The sequence below is a fragment of the Electrophorus electricus genome, chromosome 10 (genome assembly GCF_041902795.1).
Source record: "Electrophorus electricus isolate QZ-2024a chromosome 10, ASM4190279v1, whole genome shotgun sequence".
Classification (NCBI taxonomy): Eukaryota; Metazoa; Chordata; class Actinopteri; order Gymnotiformes; family Gymnotidae; genus Electrophorus; species Electrophorus electricus.
Genome location: NC_137506.1, coordinates 18,094,492 through 18,120,030, shown reverse-complemented (window position 1 = coordinate 18,120,030; position 25,539 = coordinate 18,094,492). Strand labels below are relative to the sequence as shown.

General features: G+C 39.5%; 1 long non-coding RNA gene across 1 annotated transcript in view; it reads right to left on the bottom strand.

Annotated features, from left to right (window-relative positions):
• The window catches only part of LOC145659484 (uncharacterized), a 35,054-nt gene that overhangs the window by 4,929 nt on the left and 4,586 nt on the right, over window positions 1-25,539 (bottom strand). The window contains exon 2 of the long non-coding RNA XR_014125707.1: window positions 15,250-15,402. This is a non-coding gene — a long non-coding RNA (uncharacterized LOC145659484). The remainder of the gene's footprint in view (window positions 1-15,249; window positions 15,403-25,539) is intronic.

The window sequence follows — 25,539 nt, the reverse complement described above, 5'->3', positions numbered from 1 at the left end:
GCAGATCAGAACAGCCGAGATTGCACCATCCTGCGACAATTACTAATAACTAAATTCAAATGAGTCGATGCACTGTAACTTATTGTGCTCCAGTCATGCATTTGGATATTACTGTAATGCACTGATTGTGAAACAGATTTTTGCTACGGGGGCGGGGGGCGGAGATTGCATCTTTCATAAATTAACATTCACTCCACTACATCTTGAAATGTGGCACTATCTTTGAATACAGTTTCCTGGGAGATTGGATCTGGTGTGGGGAGAGGTCTGGGTCCAGTGCTTTTGAGTGGGCTTGTATGGGCATGGGGGGGTGTCCAGGGTGTCTGTAGAGAGGACAGTCGAGTCTTTATGGCTGTCCAGGGAGCAGCCTGTCCGTGGCAGGGGGGGTAATGAAGCAGAACCGGGTTGGAGTGGAGGAGGGCCCAAGGACAACACGCGCTTGTGCATGCTGCAAGCAGAGTGCTCCGCCTCGCCTCTGCCTCGCTCCAGCCATCTCTCTTTATTGCAGTATCCCCTCAGCCAAATCACTCTCTGTGTCTCCAAGCATCCAGCGCCGCCTCTCTGACTCGGAACACGCGATCGCTCGCAAACGGGAGCGCCCAAGCCCGATGCGTCCCGCCCTTTGTCATTCAGACAGTCTCTGTCATTTAGCATAATGCAGAACAATAAGTCTCCCAAACTAACACCCCCCACCTCCACCCATCACCCCCACCCCCCACCCCATGTGCCATGAGATGATGTGTTGTTGTGCACGGAGGAGTGCCTTTGTAACTACCCGCACAAAGGCACGATTCCTCCATCTCTGCCACTCTGGCTTCACAAGCCATAGCGCCAGGGGAAGACAGCAGCACAGTGGAGAGGTCTAAGACGGCTGTCTGAGCCAGGAACAGGAGGTGAGCAGGCACGGCTTAGCAGGGCCTGGCCCCCAGCGCCGGGAGAGTCGGAACGAGCCGGCGCGCCTGAGAGGATTACCTTGCAATGAATTTAGAGTACTGCCCCGGCGACCCCCCGTCTCGGGATGGGATTTGACTCCGGATGTCAGGCACAGCGGATGCGTCCATACAGGCCTGATGAGGGTGAATATGAGAAGGCATTCATGCAATTTTGCAAATGAAAAGGAAAAACCGTGCCCACTGAAAATCAGGATAAAGCGAAAAGAAAAGAGGAAATAAGAGCAGCAGGACGAGTGAGTGGAGAGCATGAAAGACCACAATGCAGAGAAGGAGAGAGAGTCAGAGGGGGAGAATGTACACGAGCAGAGATTTCCTACCAGCGGAGCCATGTCCTATTTACCGCAGTGTGGCTCTGCCTCACATCTGATTACATCCTGCCCAGAGAGACAATAAAATCCCTCTGTCAAAGTTATTTAACAGGAATGTGACACTAAGCCATTCCTCGTTTCTGTCATGGCTAACCTCAGGCAACCATACAGCAGGACAAATGTCTACTGATGCTTTCAGAATATGTTATCAATCAAAATCTCTTAGAGAATTCAAGGTACACTGGAATGAATACTGACTGGGAACACTCAAATGTAATCTGTTCAAATGTTATGGAAAATAAATTGGCATAATTCGTCTGACAACCCCTAATAAATTATTATTATTATTCCAAAATGATTTTGAATGATAAAGTGCATTCCAGTAATGTTGCAGTCATGATAATAAATGCTAAACAAAGAATACATAACAGTAATTCAAAATATTTGAAAATATATAAAACATTTTACATTTACATTTTACATTTACATTTACATTAAAAATATACTGTTTGCGGATTAATTTCCTCTTCATCCACAACGAATCAACAAATCCCACAGAAAGCATGTCAAGGGCTGTTATCCACACAAGGCTGGTCTTGGAGAGTCAGCTACCGCCATAGGAACAACATAGCAGCCATAAGTCAGGGAGGCAGCCGCCTCCACCGGCAGTGCAGCTGCCCGAATCCCCCAGTCATATCTGCCTGGCATGATGAATGGCTGGCCCCTGCGAGGGAAAGCAGGACTTGGACAGCTCCAGCCAATCGATACGCACCAGAGGAAACACCTCGCATTTTAAACAGGAACCTGTCTCACGTCTCTGGGCCCCCCGCCGGGGCCCTTGGACGCGTGCTAAAAGGACCTCGCATCAGAGCCTGGGTTTGCGGTGCAGCTTGGGGGCCTCACGTCAGCAAAAATCAGGGCCGACGAGCCTAAACGTGCAGGCGAGGGCCCAGGTGTGCTGGCCTTCGGAAGAGTGTCGCCCGAGGATCGGAATCCACTCTTCGACGAGTCGCGTCAGTAGCACAAGCTTGGGGAGGAAGCGATGTGCCGAATAATGAGGGCTGTAATGGAGATATTGAATGAGGGGCCTGTATTGTGTCCTGTGGGCTAAGACATTCATTAGGAGTCGGCGTAGAGGGTTCAGTCTGAGCTGAGCTGAACTGCAAGGAAAAGGGTTGAGCGGTCCAGCTAAATCAATACAGCCGAGCTGATTTGGCTCATTGGAGTGGTGATTCACAAAAATCCCAGAGCTTTCCCTGACTATAAATAAAACATGAAAATGCAACAAATTCTTAAGGCAAATAAGACAAGCTTTATTTTAAACATAATTCTACACTTGCCCCCTCTAGGAGTAAAAAGGGAATGGTCGGCATGTCCAGTTTGAGAATCCAAATCAAAATGTAATTCAGCCTTGTTGTGAATTTAATGAATTCATCAAAGGCATCAGAGATAGTAAAAAAAATATCCCAAAGAGGACACCAAGACAGGCTAATGGCTGAGAAAGGAATTACAGTCCAATTGCACTGTCTTATCCATCCCTGTTAATCTTACCGAGGCCTTTCGCAGGACTGGACAGATCCTAGATTTAATCTGATTCCTCTGATATACTCATTTTGCTCCGGATCCTACATGCTTCAAACTCCAACAAGCCATCCTGCTCAGCAGAGGACTGTGGGAGAGGTGAACAACAGAGGTAGTGAGGAAAGGCTATTTTCACCTCCATGCCATCAAAGACAGGACGAAGAAAGCCCACCCGTACTTTTCTGTAGCAAAACAGTCCTAGTTCTGAGCACAAATGGAGTGCTATCACTCTGGCACTCTCTATCACTCTGGTTTATTTTATGGTGCTGGGTCTTGGCAGAGACCCAGGTCACAAGGCAGTGTGAGGGAGGTGACACTGATTGTGTTTCTTCTAATTAAACCTTGTCTGACCTAGGTGTTGGGAAACCATTAGTTTCCAGATGTAATCATCGCACCACAACAATTACATCCTATTTGGCCCCATCTGCATTCGTGAGGTTGGCCTGACCAATCAGGGAGTGCGCAGGAGGAAATGGGGCAAGCAAGAGATAAGAGAGCACTGCATTGTGGTAAACCAGACTGCTATGTGCCAGCCGGGAAGCCCAGCACAGGAGGTGCTGCATGGAAAAGAGAGTGGATATCAGTGGCCAGGGGATCTGTACGGTGGCTTCACAGAATATGGATGGTTTTTGAAGGCAGCACATGCTTCTATCTGCATGTTTATAAAAGGAGGTAACACTGTTTCTCAAGAAGAATGTGTTAGATCCTAACTCTGTCCAACTTTACATCAGCTAATATACACTAAAACTATATAATTGAATGCAAAGACGATTTTGGCAAGCCTAACTTGAAACAAGATATGCATGGAAAAATAGCAACTGAGCATGTTAGTTAAAATATCCAGAATTATGCATTGAGCACCCCAAAAAGCACATTATACAAGCATAATATCTCTAGGCCAAGACCACCTGTGTGTCTCCAGGCTCTCTCCATTGTCTGATGTTTGCTCTGAGCTGTAGACTGCAGGGAACTTTCCCGCCAAAAACAGCAACCCACCGGGCCCTGAGAATCATTAGAGATAATGGCTGCATATTATGGAGGTGATAAAACTTGAGGCTCAGCAGTTCTATGTAGGCTTTCTAAAATACAGTAACAGGATCCCACCTCAGAGCCCAGCTGCTAATCTGAGCTCCCTCCCTCCCTCCCTCCCTTTCTCCCTTTCTCCCTTTCTTTCTCTCTCTCTCTCTCTCTCTCTCTCTCTCTCTCTCTCTCTCTCTCTCTCTCTCTCTCTCTCTCTCTCTCTCTCTGTGCTCCTGTACCAGTGAAGCTGCCTCTGCCGGTTAATGAGGGATACTCCATCATCCCTAAGCAGGTGATAATGTGTGTCATTTACCAGGCCTCGGTGTTTGCGCACACTGGTGTTTAACAGTTCCACACCAGAAAGGGCCTCACAGAGCATTCTATTCCATGAGTTAAATAAGTAGACAGGAATTGTGATTGTGGTGTTATCGAGGGTGAGGTTAGTGCATGCCTGGCATGTCTATAAGAATCATCCGTTTGCAAATTTAATGTAAGCAAAAGCACACCACAACTGTTCACTCTTAATGTAAAACCTGCACATGGTGGGCAGATCATTACAGAATTGTTAATAATAATGAATAAAAATGACATAATGTTTCTAAGACCCAGTGTAGGTAAATTCAAGATTAATTCCTCAAATTAACCAAAAAAGACTTTTGATGGTGTTATACAAAAAATTGTTAAAATATAAAAGTTGCCTGATGTTTCAAATAAGTTACAGTTGCCTGGTCTGACCTCTAGATGGCTTAGCATTAGTGTTAATCACACAATTAATTCAAAACTCCTTGTAATTATACAAAAAAGAAAGGTTGAACCCATTAAAGTGACCTCTCTCCGCTCTTAATTTGAGCTGCCTTATTGCAGAGCAGGAATGTGATGAATGAACATTTCCTTGCTGCTCATTGGACTCCATATATTCTTTTCATCTGTACTTCAACCCCCATATGAGCAATTCACACACAAAAAAATTACATAATAGAACTGGCAACACATTGTTAAAAAGCCAGTTGAATAACATGTCTACAATATACTTGACAATGTATTTTACACATTTTTGCTTATGCAGGGCTACGACAGTGGCAAGTGGTACCTGTGTAATCATTGACATGCCTCCGCCACAGTAACATAAAATTTCTCACTCTTCTTATTCACTAAACAAGAAGGGCTTGTGATCAATAAGACAAGTTCTTAGCATCTGTGCCATAAAAATCACACACAAGCTCTCATTTCATCACCTGGGACTGAAGAAAGGTATATAGCAACAGTGCAGTCTGAAGGGGAGCCCTGGCTCTCAGCCAGCATGCTATTATCAAGCCCCATCTCAAGAGAACCACTGGGAAAGGATGTGAAACCACTCTTACAGACCTTCGGATTTTTTTTTCACTCTCCACTCAAAGGAGAGACAAAACGGACCATTTGACCTTAATCTCCCCAAATGTGAGCTATTGAGAAATGACATGCAACCTCAGAGGTAAAGGACAATGTTCCCCCCCCCCTTTCTCACTCTCTTTCTATTTCTCTCTCTCTCTCTCTCTCTCTCTCTCTCTCTCTGAAAGCCAATTTACAACCCCTGGGGAATTTTCGATGAAGACTTGTTTCTTCTTTGCCACCCTGAAGCCTTTTGTCTTCTGCATGGATGAGGAACGGATAGTGTCCTTTAGCACTACGATGCTCTCCTGGCTGCACCCTACTTCAGCGCTCTGATGATCTGAAAGGAAGTAGGAGTCATAGGGATATAGCTCACATTTGGAGCATAATGTACTTCTGAGATCTGCAATGCTGGCCAGCTCTCATAGACACCGCATGGTGCAAAACCTGACATAAGCTTTAACGAAAAGACATTCAACCACACCACACGCTGTGGGCTTTTAAACATACAATTTGTTGCCTCACGGATGCTTGCATGCTCGCCTGACGGTACTGATGTTGCAGTTGCATAGTTCAGGAAGTTAAACGGTCAGGTTTGCAAGTAGTGTCATGATATTACACAGCATTCTCCCAATGACAGTAAACATCAAGCTTGAATAGAGTTTTTATCCATCTGATCTGCATACAAAACCAGTTTATACATACAAAGAGTTCTTGAGTTATCATACATCATCCAAAACAGCTAGATATGGTTACACAATAGTCAAGAGCACATGCATTTTTTAACATGGTTTAAAACTGCACAAATTAACCTCAAGTCAAATTCAGCACAGAGAAACTGAACATAAATAAATTATTTTATATTAGGTTATTTGTTAACAATAAATATTCAGTGTGTGTCTCTGGAAGCATGATTTTTTTATACTTCAGATGTTTAAACTTTAATGCTCCAATCATCTCTGAAAACAATGGTGCTTAACTTTAATTGATTCCTCAGGATAAGATAATTAGAGTCGGCGCATTTCCGTGCCGCTCATGCCATTCGGCCTGGGGTCAGCATCACTTAGCCGGCCAGTCTGTGCCAGTCACCCAGCAGCTATCCAACCCCAGCTCCTACGACTGAACACCATGCACACTCAGCTACACGCTGAAAGATACATCCAGCAGCACATTCGGTTTAAAGGAAAGAGTACACCAAAGACAGCAGATACAGGAACAGATTCGCCTTATTTACACCCACAATCATGAGTGGCAGGTGGAGTTTTTTTCCCCTCTGCCCTGGAGGAGCAAATTATCAAAAAACTCAGTTGACATTCACAAGCCCGCATTCTCCTTCTCCATAACCCTAATGAAAGGAATATGCATTAAAAAATAATGATATATAAGCTAATGCCCAGTTTCAGATGTATAAGTAAACATGCACACAAACACACACACACACACACACACACACACACACACACACACACATAATGAAAGGCTCGAGCAGGAAACAGGAGGCTTTCAGGTGGGCTGGCATTATATTCTGGCAGCTCACATGGTGCTGAGGTTATACACTAATGGAGGCTCAGCAAGGCCACTCGATCGTGCCTTTGTTTCGTAGTCGTCTAGACTCCAGACACTTAAGCTGACCAGCGCGCGGCTGATGCTTTTCCCTGCCTCTCCTACAATTGCTTCCATTTAGCCTGTCAGACCACCGGGGTGGTGCTGCGTTTCTCATTTGGTTAAGACGCAGTGTTTCGTTCGCTTCGACCATATAAAGGAGCGTCGTGCGCAGAGATGATAGGAGCATGTTTTTGTGTGATACAACAAGCAGCTCGCTGGGAGCGCTTTATTCGGTTCACAGTGCACATTCAAACCTGGTCAGCCCCTGGGATCGTGCAGGCTAAGGCTATGATTTGACCCAAGCTTATATTCATGTATTCAACCTGGCCCAGCCACAGGTGGCGTGACATGATTCGCTCAAGAAGTGGAATGATGCACACAAGCAGCGTCCACAAGATCTTATATGCAAGCGAGTGTCTTGCTGCTTATGAAGCACTGGCACAGAGCCTGACCTTTGAACTGCAAGGATAACAGAATAGAGCTTGGTGCTGCTATTTGCATGCATGATTATGTATTGTATATGCAAACCGAAGGATGAGTTCAGACTAGTGTAGTCTTATTATCATACTGTACAATTAAATATAACTTTTTTACATTCATTTTTAAAGGATTTTAAATAATGTCTTTGCTTCCAGAAAAGGTTGATGAGGTAAAGTTTCTCACCTCACTTTACAAAAGGTAAATTGCAAAGTAATTAAACAGCACAAACTTCAATACCTCTGCTAATAACATTTCACAACTTCGAGAGAACATTGCAGTCTAATTAGGAAGCTGTCACATGTGTGCTTTGAGCAGAATGTAGCCAGCGTATAACAGTGGGACTGATGCTATCATTAGAGAGGACTGTCCCTTTGAGCTGCCGATTCTTTCATGTCCCCCGCTCTCTTCCACTGCTCGCCAGCCAACAGGTGTTTTCAAGAGATTGTTTAAACTTCATTAAAATCAAACGAACGTCTACGTTCTCCGGTCACCCTAAAACCCACGGAACTAATGAACACCTCCAGACGGAACAGGCGAGCAGCAGGCTGGGCTTTCATTTCCAGCCGCACAGAGCACAGGCAGGCGCGCTCTAACAAAGGCTGATTGGCCGAGCACGCATTGGGAGAATCATATTGATCTGATTTGCTGAAAGCCTGATCCTACAGATGCAAGGCCGAACTGCTGCTCGGGGGAGGGGAGGGATTTATAAAACATCACTATAAATAAGACGCTGCTGACAGACGCACAGATAAAAAGGTCTAGCTCTTATAAATGTATGCACTAGATTCTGTCACAGTTTTTAAACTGTGGCATTATCAGTGTTTAGAAATGTAGCCCAGGTGTTCTGGGGTATTTCTGTAAATAAGCAAATGCAAACTGTTTAGTGAAGCTGTAACATTTATAATCACACATATGAGATCAGGTCTATACAGTAGACACTGTATGATGAGTGTAGTGCTTTGTACACATTTTATCAGATAACAAAAGGAAGGCAGTTCATCCCTGAAAAAAACAACATGTAGCCTTTGTTAGTCCTCTGTGCCAAACCAATGGTCATAACAGTGGCCATAACCTCTACCCTTGTTAATAATATTAACAAACAGTTGTATTTGCAGGACAATTATTTGCTTATAAGTAATTGCAGCACATTATTTGTTTTGAGGTGGGAACCTGTTTGGTTCGTTTCAAATAAATCAGCACATTTTCTAACTAGTGCATGTCTAATTTAGAAATCTGTACACTTATTTTAAATTCTTTGTACATGGTACCATGGTACTCGTGCATAAGTGAGCCAAATGCCACCAAAAGTTAATTTCCAGATTGTCCTTTTCTGTTGCCCAAGAGGATTAGATTGACACTCTGAGCATTGTGACCACCCCAAGCACTTATCTGGACACACCGAACACTGGACACAGCACTATTACGAATGAAAAATTTTGGGGTTCCCAGTCCAGTGCTCAGAGAGCCCTGAGCAGTGTTTTTCATTCTCCTCCAGTTCCAGATACACCTGCACTAGATAATCAAGGGTCTGCACAGCGCACAATTACCTGGCCAGAGAGCGCTGTGGGCTGGAAGAGACCGTCTGGGGGCTCCCCGAGGATTGGACCAAGAAGCTCTGACGCAGCACGAGCGTGTCCCCTCTGGGTTCACATATGAGAAACAGAGACAATCCAATCCCAGCCAAAACCAACAGATTCACAGGCCATGCTGGGACAGATACCTTATAGAAACACTTCCCAATCACTGATCTTTTCTTCACAAGCTTAGCAAAAGAAAGCTGCTACAGAAAGGCTTCTACAAGTGACATTTGAGTGTAAAATGTGCAGCAATCTATATTTTGTGAAGAATGTGAGAGGGTCTTGCAGAAGTTATGCTATCTAATATAAATACATCTATGGTCATTTTGGATTTTGCCTGCACTTTTTGGGTTTTTATAAAAGCTTAGCTTCAGGGGTATGCTCTTTGAAATGAATCCAAGACATTTAGGGACTTGCATCATTAAGGTAAAATAATTATAATACATCATATACACAGTGTACTCATTTCAAAGGCCAAGCCCTGGTTGTACACCTGTTTCTCTTGTGTCAGCTTGGATCAGGACTTCAGTCTCAATGAAAAGACTCAGGACCAGTGGCCCACATAGAGGCGGTAGAGACTGTATGGGATCAGAATCAGGACTTTTGCAGTGTGTTTCCTCTTGCTGGTCAAAACGCAGAATTCTAAGGAGATCTCAGTGAGGCGCAACAGATTGTTTTAATGTTAAAAAAAAAAAAAAAGTAAAAATAAAAGTTTATTGATGTCAGTTTAGAAAACCATCCATTTTCTCCTATGCAAATAACTACAGATGTATGAATAGTTGAGGAGCATCTCAGCGTCTCAGCAGTGCACTTGTTCCAAATGTTTCCAAGGGAAATTGTATTGAACCAAGATGTCATTGCAGACCACGCAACTGTTGGGTAAGTCGGGGCTAAGACTGATATAAATGGAGGTGGCATCTTCCAAACAGCAGATGTGAAAACCTTAATATATTCCCGTGTTTAATTATTTCTTAATATTGGCATTTCTAATTAAGCAGTGTAATTGGAAAGCCAGTACCAGCAGCTACCATTATAACTCTGAATGATTAATTCATACAAAATTATTAATGAATGCAGCCTATTTTAATTGGTATGTAACCGTAGTTATAATTGCTCGCACCTCCTCCCTGAAATGACACAATGACAAATAGAAGTGTCATGTCAATGTTTTAGCTCCTCTCTACACACCCTTCCATCAAAGAAAATCCATCTCATTGAAACCATGTTCAGTAAAGACAAATTAAGCCAGCATTTCATTTTACTATCTTAATTAATGCATCTGTTTTCAAGGTTATCATTTACTTGGCTGACACAAATAAACTCATTAAAAAAAAACCAAAAAAAAAAAACATTCTGCTGAGAAGAATGATAAAAATAGCAAGCCATATCAATATGGCATTAATAAGACCCAGATGAAACAGCTTTGATATTAAAACTTCTGGGAATAGGTTATGTGTGAGGAACACACAGATGTTACAATGGTGTTTTATATTCTTTGTGATACTGTGTACAGTACAACTCCAAATAAAAACCAATTTGTTACATTAATTGCACCTGGAGCAAGTGGACCCGGTTGTCACTGAATCTGGTCTGTAATCGCTGCTTAAGTTTTACATTCTGAGAACCTTTCATCTTTTAAAGCACTAATGCATCTTTTGAAAGTTCTACAAGTTCAGAGAGGTTGTCTGAAGGAGACTGTAATTAATGCTTTCAGTGAGTGCGAAAAACGCAGACTCCCAGAGTGCACTTCAACCTCTGCCGCTGCTGAAGTAATCTAAGTGCAACTCAAGCTGAGACTAAAAGTGACGGCTTATGTCAACCGCTGTAGAAGGGTCTCCTGTTTTACCTTCACACTGCTCTGCAACTTCATTCTAATGTACGTAAACGTTTGCAAGAACATTTCATTTTTTAATAAACAAGGAAACTGAAAGCTGATCAAGAGCAAAACTGTTAATATAAAAACACAGCAGTAAATTCCAGTAGATGTCTACAGCACAAACACAAAACCACTAAATAGATAAGTCCTCCAGAGGACAGAACAGAAACACTTGAATTCAGTGTTATGCAGGAGTAAGCTAATACATGTTGTTTTACTGTATACAGGTGTTTTACTGTACACAGAGTAAAATAGAGCATATATCTTACAAAAAAATCAACAGTAACTTAATATTCATAATGTGTAGGAAAACCCTGCTATTCTCTACTGAGCTTAAATATCAACTAGTCACCATGTGAATGAAAGGTATGTGAGTAGGAAGTTAGATCTGGGATATTTTCACTCAGTTCTCCCTCCAATTGATGGTAAAAATGTAAATGTAAATGTAATGCTAATTGCGTGCCTATTTCTTTTAACATAATATTTTAAACATCACCTGTGGTTGAATATAGAACCATAAGCATGTAATGAAACATTGGTTGGGCAAATGTCATATTTAAAGCATATACTGAGCCTTCTTCTGGCACTGGTAAAAAATTAAAGGCGGTGAAAACATGCAGCAGCTAGGAGAGAAAATGATGAGCTTTCAGACTTGCCTCTTTTGCATGCAAATCATATCTGAATTTCTCATTAGCATAAATGCATGAGCAACTCTAAATGCTTTTAATTTCCAATCTCAGTGAGCGGAGGAGTAATTTGTCACTGTCAGGGCGAAAATCTAAAAGGGGGAGAGAACTAAAGGCAGTCAAGGACTCCACACCAAATTGGAATCATAGGCAGATTTCTGATTTGTTAATTGACTGATGTGCAGTTCAAGCAAGCTGCCTTGAAGGTGTAAATAATCACATGAACTTTCAAATCTAAAATTGGTAGGTGGATATGCTTCCATGCATTATAATGCTGTTATTTCAGGAAATACTTTGCACAGATTTTCCCAAACACTCATATTGTAAAATACCCCATTTCAAGTATACAAATGTACTTTACAGTTCTTGCTAGTAACTACATGTTGTTAGCAGTACATTGACTTCAGTGTAATTCCTTTTTTTTAACATTTAACTGTTATACTCATGATCAATGTAATGTTGTGTAATAAAACACTGAAAATTTTCTACAACATTAAGGACACTCGAACCAATTCAAGTGGTTTAAATTACAGCCAAAGTGTATTAGGTAATTTGCATTTACTATGTAATTGTATATTTTAAATCTTCTATAGCAGGCTGTGGTTTAAAGCAAGACTAGTGTTAGGTTTAACAAGCTGACACACAGTTAAGTATGTCACATACCACTGAACAGCAATTCACACATAGAAGGGTATTTAAATTATTTCCTAAATTCTAGTCCTTTAAATTACCACACTTGTGGAACATACATAACATGCAAGATTTTTTTTTTTTTTTACATTCAGAAAACCCAGATTAAGAAGTATCTCACATTAGTAAGCCAAGTCAGATGGATTAGTGGCATAACCTTGATTACATTTGCCACTCATTTTGGGGGCTTCATCAGTTCAGAACACCTTGACTTACCACTGGGCAATTAAGTGACCTGGATGATTACAGCTCAAATTTCGGAGCACCTCCACAGAAGGCTCCATCTGAGCCCAGTTATAGGAGCACCTCCACAGAAGGCTCCATCTGAGTGTATTTGAGTGTATTGAGTGCTGAAGCAGGGCACTCTGGGCTGGTCTTCCTCGGTGAGGGCCATGCAGTCCCCCAGGGCTTTACTGCTGGTGATCAGCTCTGTCTCATCAGCATCCCCAGCAGCCCACCAACACAAAACAATGGGTAAGTTGGAAATAAGACTTGAATGTTGTATCTGATCATTTTCAGTGGAGATTAGGAAAGAAAGCACAACATTACTGACATGAAAATATTTTATGAAATAACACCCTAGTCATCATGTTAACCCATAGTTAAATGCCTGAAGCTGATGTGCAGTACTTGAAGTTGAATAAGGAGTAACTGTAAACATTTAATCAACAAATCGATTCTCCTACCTGAGGGACTTGGCTAGTTATGTTAAAACAGCTTTTCCATTAAACCATTTTCTCTAGTATCTGTTTTCTAGACAGTAGGTGATTTTGGACTGTGAAGTGCTTGGAAGTCAGTTGTGTTTCACAAACTCCTTCATTCCGTTACACTACAGAAACTAGAAGCATTAATCATAGCTACAAGTCACCTACAGCATATAAAAGCACTACCGGCAATCACAAGATACTCTTGTGCATGTATATACTGGAGTCCACACACATGCACACATTCACACACACGCACATACATGCACACACAAACACACACACACACACACACACACACACACACACACACACACACACACACACACACACAATGGCCATTTTATTTCATTTGTATATTAGTAATACTGCAGTTTAGGCACAAAAGAATAAGGTAACAGCATCACTATGGACAAATACTGCCCTCCAGTGTAGCATATGGAGATTACATACAAAACACTTTAAAGAAGAATGCAGAGCCAAGACAACATCTTTATCTATTTAATATGAGCTGATCAGTGATGGAGCTTGATTGCTAATGCACCTTCTTAATTTATTATCATTTATGAGTACTCAACCTGGAGCTTGTGTCCAGCGCAGATATGTGAGCTAAGATCCAGATATACATCACTGTTTCTGCCATAATGCTAATGATGCCTGTCCAAAGTTCTGTCAGTTCTGAAGCATAATGAAGTTTCGAATGCAAAAGTAGTGAGTACAGGATTATATTGACTTTATTATTGCAAGGAAAACAATTAAGAATTTTCAACACCGGTATTGATTGTCACATAAACTCTCCTTTATATACAATATGTGAAAAAAATACCTCAAACTTTAAAATGTCTATTACAGCTCACCTTTTGGTATTTCTCCAGCCATTGATCACATAAAAATTGTAATAACAGCAAAAAAAGTTTAACCTTTTCTGTTTTAAAAAATTGTCATAATTACTGAGTTTAATATTTTTTGCACTTTTGCCAACTCAATAACAGAGTGTTCTCAGATTTATTGCTCTAAATAATTCAACCATTCAAATGAATCCCAGTTTGTTAGTCTTCTGGCAGATGCAGCCAAATTTTGCAGTAAAACACCCTTGTTGCCAATGCCATCCTAAAAAGGTACTCAAAGGCTTTTTTTGCTTGTTTATTTAGTTCAGTGAAAATAATGCTTTAATTTGACTATAGAACGCAGTTTTAACTAAAGTTTCAATGATGTATAGCAAACTCCAGTTTCTTAAAACTGAGAATTAGAGGCTTCACCATGTTAACATTAGTATCAAAACGCATAGCGTATCATAAATTTTATATATATATACTTTATATTATTTATTATATATTATTATTTATTATATATTATTATTTATTATATATTTATTACATTTATTTACTTATTTATTTATTTGGTGGTGGTGGTGGTGGTGGTGTTTGGAATATTGAATGTGGGACTTCACAACATTACCACCCACAAGAAATTACTTCTGTCAGACAGTACAGGAGGCGTCAGTGGGTCAGTTCACAGCCCACATTGGAAAATCTTTCTGTTCCAGCCATTTTTTTTCCAGAAATTTGGCATTTTCCCCAAATCTTTGTGAATGTGTGACTCTGTTTACAAATAATATATATAAAAGTATGTCATATTATTTTTAGCAAACTCAAATTAGTTCCTCATCATTGCAAAAGCAGTGCACAATCCGCCCTCTCCTGGACAGTGCGTGCAGCTACTCCGCACATATTTTCAGTTCACAGCGTTCTCTGTAATTGACAGTAGCTTCCAATTTGACACGGACACTAGGAAAAGCAAGACCTTGAGACAAAGATTTTACGCACACTAGCAAAATAGAGACCCATGGACCTGGCCAGACATACTGCAAGTGAGACTTAGCCAATACAATCCTACGTACATGCAATTTCCATCATATTTGACATGGCTTTGCTATACTGGAACTGGGATTCCACCATCCATATACAGAGATCATATCCAGTATTGTGCAAAAGACTTAAACTGCCCAAAAAATGATACATAAATAAACTCAAATACAATAAAACACAAATGCAGATAAACATTAATATAAAAATAAAAGAGTCACAGCAATTTATGGACGTGTGGGATGGCTAGAAAAACAAGTTATTTAATATAAACAAAATAACAAAATAAAAGATTATTAAAGACCTAAGGCAGAACAATACCCACACTCAATATAATTGAAGCTGTGTAGAAACACTAGGATGGAGAAAAAAAACCCAAAAAGCAGGAAAAGTCAAGAGAAAACGCTACTAATAATTCCTGATGATATGGCTTTAAACACAATCTATGGGGTACTTAAGATTTTTGTGTGTTATAATGATATAAATTAAATTAATTTCAGTATGTGAAGTTTAGGTTCTTAGACACAGATCAGTACCTTAAATTTGGTGGAACTTCCTCTTTTCCTGGCACACGTTTGATATACATGACCTGTTTCTGTAATGTTGGGTTGCTGAGTATAAAACCCTTTTCACTCAAATGCTCCTATGGCTTGCATAATCTCCAGATGACACAACCTCTGACCTTTGACCTGTAAAGAATAAGAAGAACAGAAAGACGAAGAAGGAAGCAAAGCATTCAAAATACAAATGCTGCTTTAGTGTATCTGCTTAATCAGTCTGAGATTTTCAACAACACTTTCTTCAACATGTTGTTCCTGTGTGAAATAATGAACAGTTAAACATGGATTAGAAACAAAACATCGGTATACTTTGCCAAAATGTTCACAAAATTAACCCAAATGCAGGTGAGATTGTCGATTACAGCTACATAATCATTTTAAACCTTACTACTTCCACTGTTTGCTTTTTGTTAAAACCTTTGGTTGAGAAGCTGAAGAACTACCCAACAGTGGTGTGGCACACAATGCCGAGGTCACATCTACAAGAGGCAGGATGGACACCTCTTTTTCAAATAGATATTATTATTATTATTATTATTATTATTATTATTATTATTATTATTATTAATCCCCTCATGGATTGCCCATCAGCACAAGAGCCCCTGCAGTGTGTATCCTGTGTGTCCCTCAAGTACACCAGTACTAACAAATATGGAGCGATGTGTGATATGACATATAATTGCAGGATGAAGTTTCTTTTAGGAAGGGTAGATGATGTGGCAACAAGGTCAAATTAAGTGATCCTATTTAGAACATGACAATTAAGAAATCATGAAAACAAATGGGGTTTTTTTTTGTTTGCAGGAATGTCCACAAAATATTTTGTACAAACTAGTAAAATAATGTTTGTACATTTAGAGGGGACTGTTGACTGTGGTTAGGAGAAGAAAGGTCCATTTGGTGTGCTCAGTCCATAAACCTGTATATTCCAGACTTTATTCAAATTCAAATGCTAATTAGATTAGAAAATGCTAATTCAATTATGCATTTCCCACTTGAGTGCTCATAATTTGAGACCCAATTCAAATTCAATTGCCTATTGAAAATCAAAAAACCTCATGCCCTGTTCAAACCCTTACCTTTTGTCACATTACACCTTAACTTAAAATTCAAATAACTGGAATCTAACTTTTTAAAGATGTATTTGCACATTATAACCCTCAACATCAAAGTGAACATAATTTAAAATTATTATAAATGAATAAATTCAGTTATTAAAATTTAATTAGTAAAATACCTGGTTTTGATCAGTCATCATCCCCATAGAGTAACCATTATAAACTTTCCCAGGTATAACCAATCACCTTCCAGATCACAAACCATCAGGCACCTGATATCAAATGAGTCATTTTGATCACTTAAAAATAAGTTCAGCTGTTCCTGGGGGATTGTACTTCTAGTAATGCATGGTAATGTGAAGAATTCACCATTGACAGGTACCTCCAAAAGGGCTCAGGGATAAAGTTGTGGAAAGGCTTAGGAGAAAGAAATAGAAGGTTATAGTACCATTCAGAGCAGTGTTAAGAAGCGGAATGTGTATGGCACCACCAACACCTTGCCTAGATCAAGCCATCCCTCCAAACTGGATAACTGAGTCAGGACTATAGTGATCAACTATAAGGCCAATGGAAACTCTTAAGTTTTAAGAGTCTTTATGGCTGAGATTGGTCAGTCTGTGCATGGGACAGTCTCACAAGCTTTACACAAAGCTGGCCTATATGGAAGGATGGCAAGAAAGAAGCCTCTTGTACAAAAGTGCCACACTGAATTTCACTTATACTTTGCATTTTAAAAAAGCACTTGGAAGATTTTGAGGCCATGCAGCAACAAAGCCAAGATAAATTTTTTGGACTGCACTCCAAGATCCATGTTTGGCAAAAAAACAAAACACAGCACACCACCCAAAATGCATTAAACCTACTATAAAGCATAGCAGTGGTAATATTATGTTGCAGGACAGGGCAGTTGGTCAGGATTGAAAGGAAAAATGGATACTGGACAAATTTGTGAGATAAACATACTAGACAGATGAAGATGGACATGACAGTGACCCTTAAAAGAGTACCACAAAAATGCTCCCTGGCTTAAGGACAGGAAGGTGAACATTCTTGCAAGAGCCCGGATGTAAATTCCATTGAATTTGAACTCAAACAATTCTGCAAGGTAATATGCCCCAAATTTAGTGTGCAAAACTGACAGAGACAAACTTTTTTATTTTTTTTTAATTAAGCAGGACTAAGGATTCATGAACTAAACAGGATGGTATAAGGGAATGGCGCATGAGCAGAAGTAGCGGCTAAGACATGGTCATGAGCAAGACCAGACACACAAGGTACTGAGACAGTGAACACATTCGTATTTACAGAAAAACACTACACTAGGGTTTGTTGTTTTTAGTTTGGTTATATGAGCATGATGTATGCACTGTGGCTTGAACAGGACAGGAAAAGTAAAGAGTTGTGTTGTGTATGTAATTGAAGTTGGGTTTTCCCTAGATCTTGGTAAGTATTCTTAATCTATTGTCGTCCAGGCAAACCTCACTACAGCCTATCACTGGAATAATCCTACAGTAGTCCAACAGACAAACACTGAGTGGAACTACAGTTCTGTCTTTTGCTGGGTAATCTAATCTGCTCTGTATTAATTTGCGTATTTAATTGGTTTCCACAATCATGAATTTTGGCTTTATTGATAAACAGTAAACATGGAACCGGAAAAAGATTTCTGTTTATATGTTTAATGTAATTAAGCAGCCAGCACAACAATGCCACATGCTCCTAAGTAATAATTAAGAATACAACACACTGCATCATTTACAGTTGTGCATTTGCAGACAAATGTTGCATTATTCTTAAGACATTATCCTTCATTGGGCAAGATCAGTGTTTTTACTCTATATTGTGGTGTCTGGTATACTGACTACAGTGAAAAATGAATAAAATTATGTGAAACCCACAAAGTGCGGCCACATTCATTTTGTATGTTTACTATCCTATTTCCAAAAAAGTTGGGTTACTGTGTAAAATGTAAATTAAAACAATGCAGTGATGTGCAAATCATGTAAACCATATATTTAATTGAAAATAGAACAAAGACAGCAGATCAAATGTTGAAACCGAGAAAGGTCAGTTTCTCAGGTCAGAGAGGATGCACTAAAAGAGGTTACACAGATAAGTCTAAATGCAGCCAGCAAGTGACACAATGAATGAAATCAAAAGTACAGGGCCATGTGGTGAACTATGCCATGTCTACTGGCAGTTGTTAAAGCATTCCCATGGCAAGGTAGCTGACTTAATTGAAAGTGTGTTTGCGAGAAGTTTAAAATGAAAGATAAGAAAATATAGGTAAATAAACTACAACATATGCCCAAAAGACCTGGGGCACCATATACAATGTAAATAAAAACAAGGCAGTGATCTGCCAATAATTTAATTGAAAACAGAACAAATACAGCATATCAAATCCTAAAACTGCAAAACTGCATTTTTAAAATATATGATCATTTCAAATGTGATGCCTACCAAAAAAAAAGTTGGGAAGGGGGCAACAAAACACTGGAAAACAACAACAACCTGGTGGAGCATTTCACAATTAAATTACAATGTAATTAATTACATTAATCTCATCTTTTCAATGCGTTTTTTCCAGAAAATGCTCTGGTCATGAGCTTTGCTAATGTAATACATTCTTCGGGGTTAGTCAGGATTGCACCACTGAAAAGATGATACCTGAAAGTAGCAGAACTGGTGGGCTATAGTGACATTTTGAATGACTGTGTGATCACCTTTTAAATATGAGAGAAGCTGACAAGGAGAAGTTACTGCTGCATCCGATCTTACCTTGTCTTGAGGTGAACTTATTTGACTCCCAGAGCCTTAAAGCTACTACCCAACAGACCAGTCTAGGCTTGGTGGTCTAATCTTGGGGGTTGTGTTAAATATATGAATATATGTACAAATATATGAATATATGTACAAAAAACTCTACTTCAGCCAGAAGACAGAGCAATGGTTACACTGCTATTTTTAAAAGAAAATGATTGTTGATATTGTTGAAGTTTGACCCTCTTCAGTTGGATTATAACCCACTCAGGCAGTAATACCACCTACTAATCCAAACCACAAAAAAATGTACAGTAACTGTTGAAGCGGGCATGCCACTACACAATACTGGAGGTCATATGGACATGACCAATGGAGTTTACATGCTGCAACACATTAATACAAATAGTCCAGCCACTGTCAGAATAGTTTAAGGAGTGACAGACATAGATGAACACAGGGTGTTGGTAAGTGATGAGGAGACAGGCAGGACAATCAACCAGACTATATTGATGTATACACGCTGCAGATGACATTCCCTGACTCTACATATCCATATCTTGAAACACTGAGTGATAGCATGCAACTTACTGTCTGAAATATTTTGCCTAATGGGTGTGTATCCCTCCTTCAACCAGTATATAGAATTTACATTCCTACAGTAGTGCATGTAAACAAATTGAGGAGTGTATTGGAGAGAGCATTAGGGAAGCAGAGATCATTCAGGATGTGTTGAGGACATGAAGGCAGGGAGTATCAATATCCTGCTAATGAGTAAAAATTATACGAGAGTGACAGAATTCAAGAGGATTCTCCAGTCACAGATGAAATACCTGAACAGTTTCTCCAGCAAAAAGGGAGCTAAAACAGAAATCCCTCATTGCATCAAAGAAAGCTGACACTGATGTCAAGTATAATTCAGAGATAATGCAAAGTGTCTTTTTACGCGCTGGGCACCAGGGTTTTCCAATTGTAAGCTCAACAACATACACTAGGAAATAAAGCCTCTTATTTCTGACAAAACTATGACAAATATAACTATCCTGAGGCAGGTCATTAAAATTACATCCAATAAGGAGGAAAGGTAGCTTAGCCTTGGAGTGACACCCCATTCCACATAATCCTTGCATTCCATTCTGGAGGCAGCCTCCTAGATAGGCAGCATTCTTGGGCAATATTTGGCCACTCCTGAGATAAAGGCTGTCCCATTTGGAAAGCAGCATAACACACTGGCTTTCTAAGGTACCTTATTTTTGCTTTCAGAACAGAGCACAGCTAGCTTCACACAACAGCCATGAAGCACCAGAAGCTTTAGATAGCAGAACCAACCAAGAGAGTGCTGAGTGCATGAAGCAGAAAGACACCATTAATTAGTTTACTGCAAGAGGTCCACAAGGCACAAAAATTCAACAAAACTATAACAAAACTACTGCAAAACTCAAAGGGAGAAAAGCCCTCAGTTAACTCATTGGGTAGAGTAGTGAGTGTCTAAGTGTTTTCCAGGTCCATAGCATGTACAATTGTTCAAAACGTCCCAGGTACCAGTACTTGTTAATACTAGACCACTTACATACCTCCTGAAGGGTGACAAAAAGATTGATGTATATGTAGTGGATGGTGACACTGTCAAAACTAACACCTTTCTTGGTAAATTTACATTTATGGCATTTAGCTGACACTTTTATCCAAAGCAACTTACAATTATGACTACAATTTGAGCAATTGAAGGTTAAGGGCCTTGCTCAGGGGCTTAACAGTGGTAACTTGGCAGCAGTGGTGTTTAAACTGGCAACCTTCCAATTCCTAGTCAAATACCTTAACCACTGAACTACCACCTGAACTAATCCAAGTACAAACAGAGCACATTCAGTGACTTGAGGGTAACTTAAGACACTTGAATCCCAAGCAGTAACGCAAAGGTACAGATGAAGAAGGTGAAATGACAACATGCATATCGGTAGCTTAGCCAATGAGATTTTGTTTTCACAACTGGTCAAGTGACTTGGTTCAAGTGCAAAATTTAATCCAACTTGGATTCACCTGATTCCTTGGTGAGCTAGAAAGCTTGCACACATCTGCAGTGGCAGCATGTGGGAGGTTAGGAAATCAGAGTAAGCAAAATCCACGTGTGACAGGGCCAGTGGGAAAGAATACAACGAATGAAACTACTCTGTCTCAAGAATCTGCCTCTCATTGCAGGTGAATTTGGGAGTGAAGTGTGGTAACTATTTTCCAATAGAAACAGCATGCACTGGCCTGCATGTGGTGAACTGTTTTAAAACTCATGTAAATTGGGACATTTTTTCTTTTGCTTCATTTCCTTTGTAGGGATTTGAGGTCCATTTGAGGACAAAAGCAACTGGGTTTTAGTGCAGCACAGAACTCTGTGGAGTGCTCTGAATGGTATTCTTTGGGATTCTGGTTTGCCTTTTTCCATTATGATTTGTAAACCATTTCATCAGACAAATGTAAAGGAATAAAAGAAAAATATTTGTTGGACTATCCATTTGATGACTCGCTTATTTATTGGTGTCCTCACTGAACCTCTCCTCCTCTGTGTTGTTGGGCTTGAAACAGTCAACATTAAGCCAACTGGTAAAATCTTTCAGAATGCCTCACTTGGGAAGTAAAAGTGTAAAACAGCAGTTCACAGTGCAGCAGCTGATGAAAAAAATGTCCCATCTTTACCATGGTATTCCCTGTTGACGCCTAGGTGAGAAAGAGCAAGAGATTAGGAGCAGATGTTGTGTATGTTCTTACATTTTGCCAGGGATGATGGGGATTTGAATGTCTCTGAATGAAACCCAAAGAACACAGACAGATGCAGCCTACTCTATGGGTGCAGTTTGATACACAAAGCACTTTAAATAAGTGAACAAATATATTCAGGCCCTTCTGGCAAAAAGGGGGAATAAATCATTTCAAGTGACTGCTTAATGGAAATCCTGACACCCAGTGTTACAGGGGTACACTGCATCTGTTTCTACGTACAAATATGTAATGTAATTACTATCAGTTCTCCATATTTAGTAAAGAAAAGAATAAAACTGCCAACCTACTCATAGTACAGTGTCATTTACATTTCCTGGTTATAATGCTAAAAATGTAAAGTTCACTGTAGCAAGAATTATCATACTAAGTTATCATCCTAAGAGTTATCATCCTAAGAGTTGTCATCCTAAATAACATCTTTACATTTCTACTGGCATCACTTAATACTTGCAGATTTCCTCAAAGATTTCAATGCCAATCATTTGTTCATTTGGAAGCTTTGTGGAAGCTATTCAGCAACACTGTGCCCCCTCAGAGTCTAGTGTGATCAAGGACTGGAGAATAACAATAATTTGTATTTATACTTTCTGACTGTGAGAGCACAATTTGCGAAATTAAAATTGCACTGTGGGCACTACATGTCTACATACATAGGATTAACTGACACCTGCAGCTGTTTCAGAATGCACTGAAAGATACATGTACATGTCCCCTTACCAAACTTGTATTAGAGATTTCTTTGCAAAATAGCCAATGGACTGCCACACAAGGACATTTATGAGCAAAGGATCAGTCTGTTCAGATTCCTGAATTGCAAAGTGCTCCAATTCTGCAAGAATTGGAAGGTACTCTTTTGTGGCATCTTCTGTTTGTAAAAAGAATCATGCAGGTAATGGATGTTGGCAGAATTTACTGAACATTCTGTACTGGGTTGGTTCACACATGGTAAATCCTCTGTATCACTTCTTCATGTAACAGTAACTTGTACAGAGGAATAGAAAGAACTACAATGCCAATGCCACCTTGTGGTGAAATCAAGCAGGTGCACCAAGTACCGTACAAGGTGGAACATGTCAGCAACATAAGAATTGTCATCACCATCAACATTATCATTACAAACATCCCGATAATACGATTTAGCTAAAATAAAGTCCCAAGTTAACAATTGAGAAAATTATCATTTTTGGATGTAATATAATCCACTCTTCTTAGCCAATAGAGAGTTGACAATTTTATCCATTTTGTGTGTAACTGCTAACTTAGCTAGCTAAATACATTTTAAAACGTCACAGAATAATGGACATGGAACAACAGACATAACATAATAATAAATGATATAATTAAAAGATCCATGTCATGGAAAACATTTTGGATTTTTCTTTTCTTTTCTTTTTTTTTTAATGAGAAACATATTTATTATGTAAACACCATTACAATTTTAAATTATACAGTCCTTAAATTGAAAGTGAGTTGCAGGCACAGCTGTTTTTGAATTTGTCATATTTTTGATGTCACATTCATTTAATTTAGTCTAGAGCAGTTTAGCTTGCCCAGTCAGGCCGACTGTTACTGTAAAGCTTTTAGAACAATGAAATGGTGAAGAACAAGGCAGATTTTTCCATCTATGTATCTCTGCAAGTGAGCAGGACACTGCAAGTGGATGAAATGTAGTGAGTAGGAAGTCTTTGCATCACCACGTGTTTTTTTTTTTTTTAGGAACAACCAAAACCAGAGAGGGTTTTGTTTGTTTGTTTGTTTGTTTGTTTGTTTGTTTGAAGGACATATAGTAGGAAGTATCATATCATAGGTAATAAAAAAGAATTGATGGGACTCTGTCATCTTTAATATGTCATTTATTTATATTTGTTTATTATTATTGTGTATCTCATTGTGACATTTTATATAGTACTTTGACAATCCCAATTTTAGATCAAAGTGAAGTGAAATGCATATCATTCCTGATTTGTGGCATGTGCAGGTAAAATTCAACATCAAAGTTATGTTTCAAATCCCAGGTACACTAGTACTGACATCAAGGTCATGGTTTCAAATCCCAGGAAGACTGGTACCGATGTTTATAAGTTGCTCTGGATAAGGCCTAATGCAGCAGGTTAATGTTTGGGGAATTGCAACTTTATTGGATCCAACTGTAACTTGTTTTTAGTCTGTTACCTTTTAATATTTTATATGTTCATATTTTTGCTTACAATTTAGCTAAAAGTTTTGAAACTTCAGAGTCTAGCTCAAGAACGCTGTGTTAGGTACATGCAGGGGTGAATATAGCACTGTTGGGACCTAGGTGACAGACCATGAAGCCAAAATAGGATTAAAGTGATGAGCTTCCATCCATATAGAGATGTCTGCTAGGAATGGTGAGATAGCAGTCGTATGAGAATGTGTGTGAGCATATGACCTAACTAAGAGAGCAAGTTAGAGGAAGAACAGGAGAGGACCAAACATTGAGCCTTGTGGAACACCAGTATGGAGCATAGAACAGATGTGGAGCCCCTCCATATCACCTAATTTGAATCATATCCCTCTAAATATGAAGTATAACAATGACATGTTGTGAACTAATAGCAAGACTTGTGAGGAAAGATAAGAAGATCTTGTGATTGACCATGATGAGAAATCAAGAACAATCAGGACTGATGAAAGCTCAGCTGATCTAGCAGTGATGTTTCTGTGGAGTGTATGTTTTAAACTCATACTGTTTATGATCTTGTAGTTCATTCTGCATAAGAATGTGATTGATTACAGTTGATTGTAAACAGCATGTTAAAGAGTTTTAGAAAGATAGTTGAGGATATCTGAGGTATCAAAAAGTAAGGGCGTGTTCAGTACAGGTTGGACCCTTGCTATTGTGAAGGCTCTTGGCACAGTACCAGATGCTATGCAATCATTCGCATATATGACTCAAGCACAAACCCTGTCATATATTTCTTCCAGTCCTGCCATTTTCCACGTGTAGAGCAATTCTGCTAATATTGAAGTTTAGAGACTTAACAATATGCTGAAAATAATTTTAATACAACAGTGGAGTGTATGGTTTCCGCTCATATAGTGTTTGTTTTGACACTAACATTAATTTTAATTAATGGATAAAGGAACAACATAATTCTTATTGTTCTGGTTGTTCCCAGTTCCTCCCCCTGAGTATTGATTATGAGGTATATGCAGATAAAAATAGTTGTAGGCTGTTTATATGTATGCTTTTCTCAATACTGAGATTGCTCTAACATATTCAGAATACAATGGGAGTTCCAAACACATGCGTGCATAATTGTATATTGGGCTCTCTAGCAGAGTGAACTCACAGAAAGGTCACCTTTTACCTAAGCCAAGAATACAACAGATGCAAGGATATCCCTTCAAAGTATGTAATCTCTTGTTGTCATGACAGCAGTATTTGCATTGTGCTTTGAGAAGGCCCAAGCTTTTCAAGGTCAAACCAAAGGATATGCAAGCACAACTCATTCAGTGCACAAGAGGAACAGATTTCCATTTTAGCATTAAGAACCTCTGATAAGATGACCCTTTCATCACTATACAGCATGTGTGACTGTGGGGTCCTGATTCTTTAAGCAATTTACTAGGTAAGACTTTAACAATAAATCCAGAATGTTTTCATGCTGTAAACAACGTAGTCACCACCTTCATGAGGACAAACTGG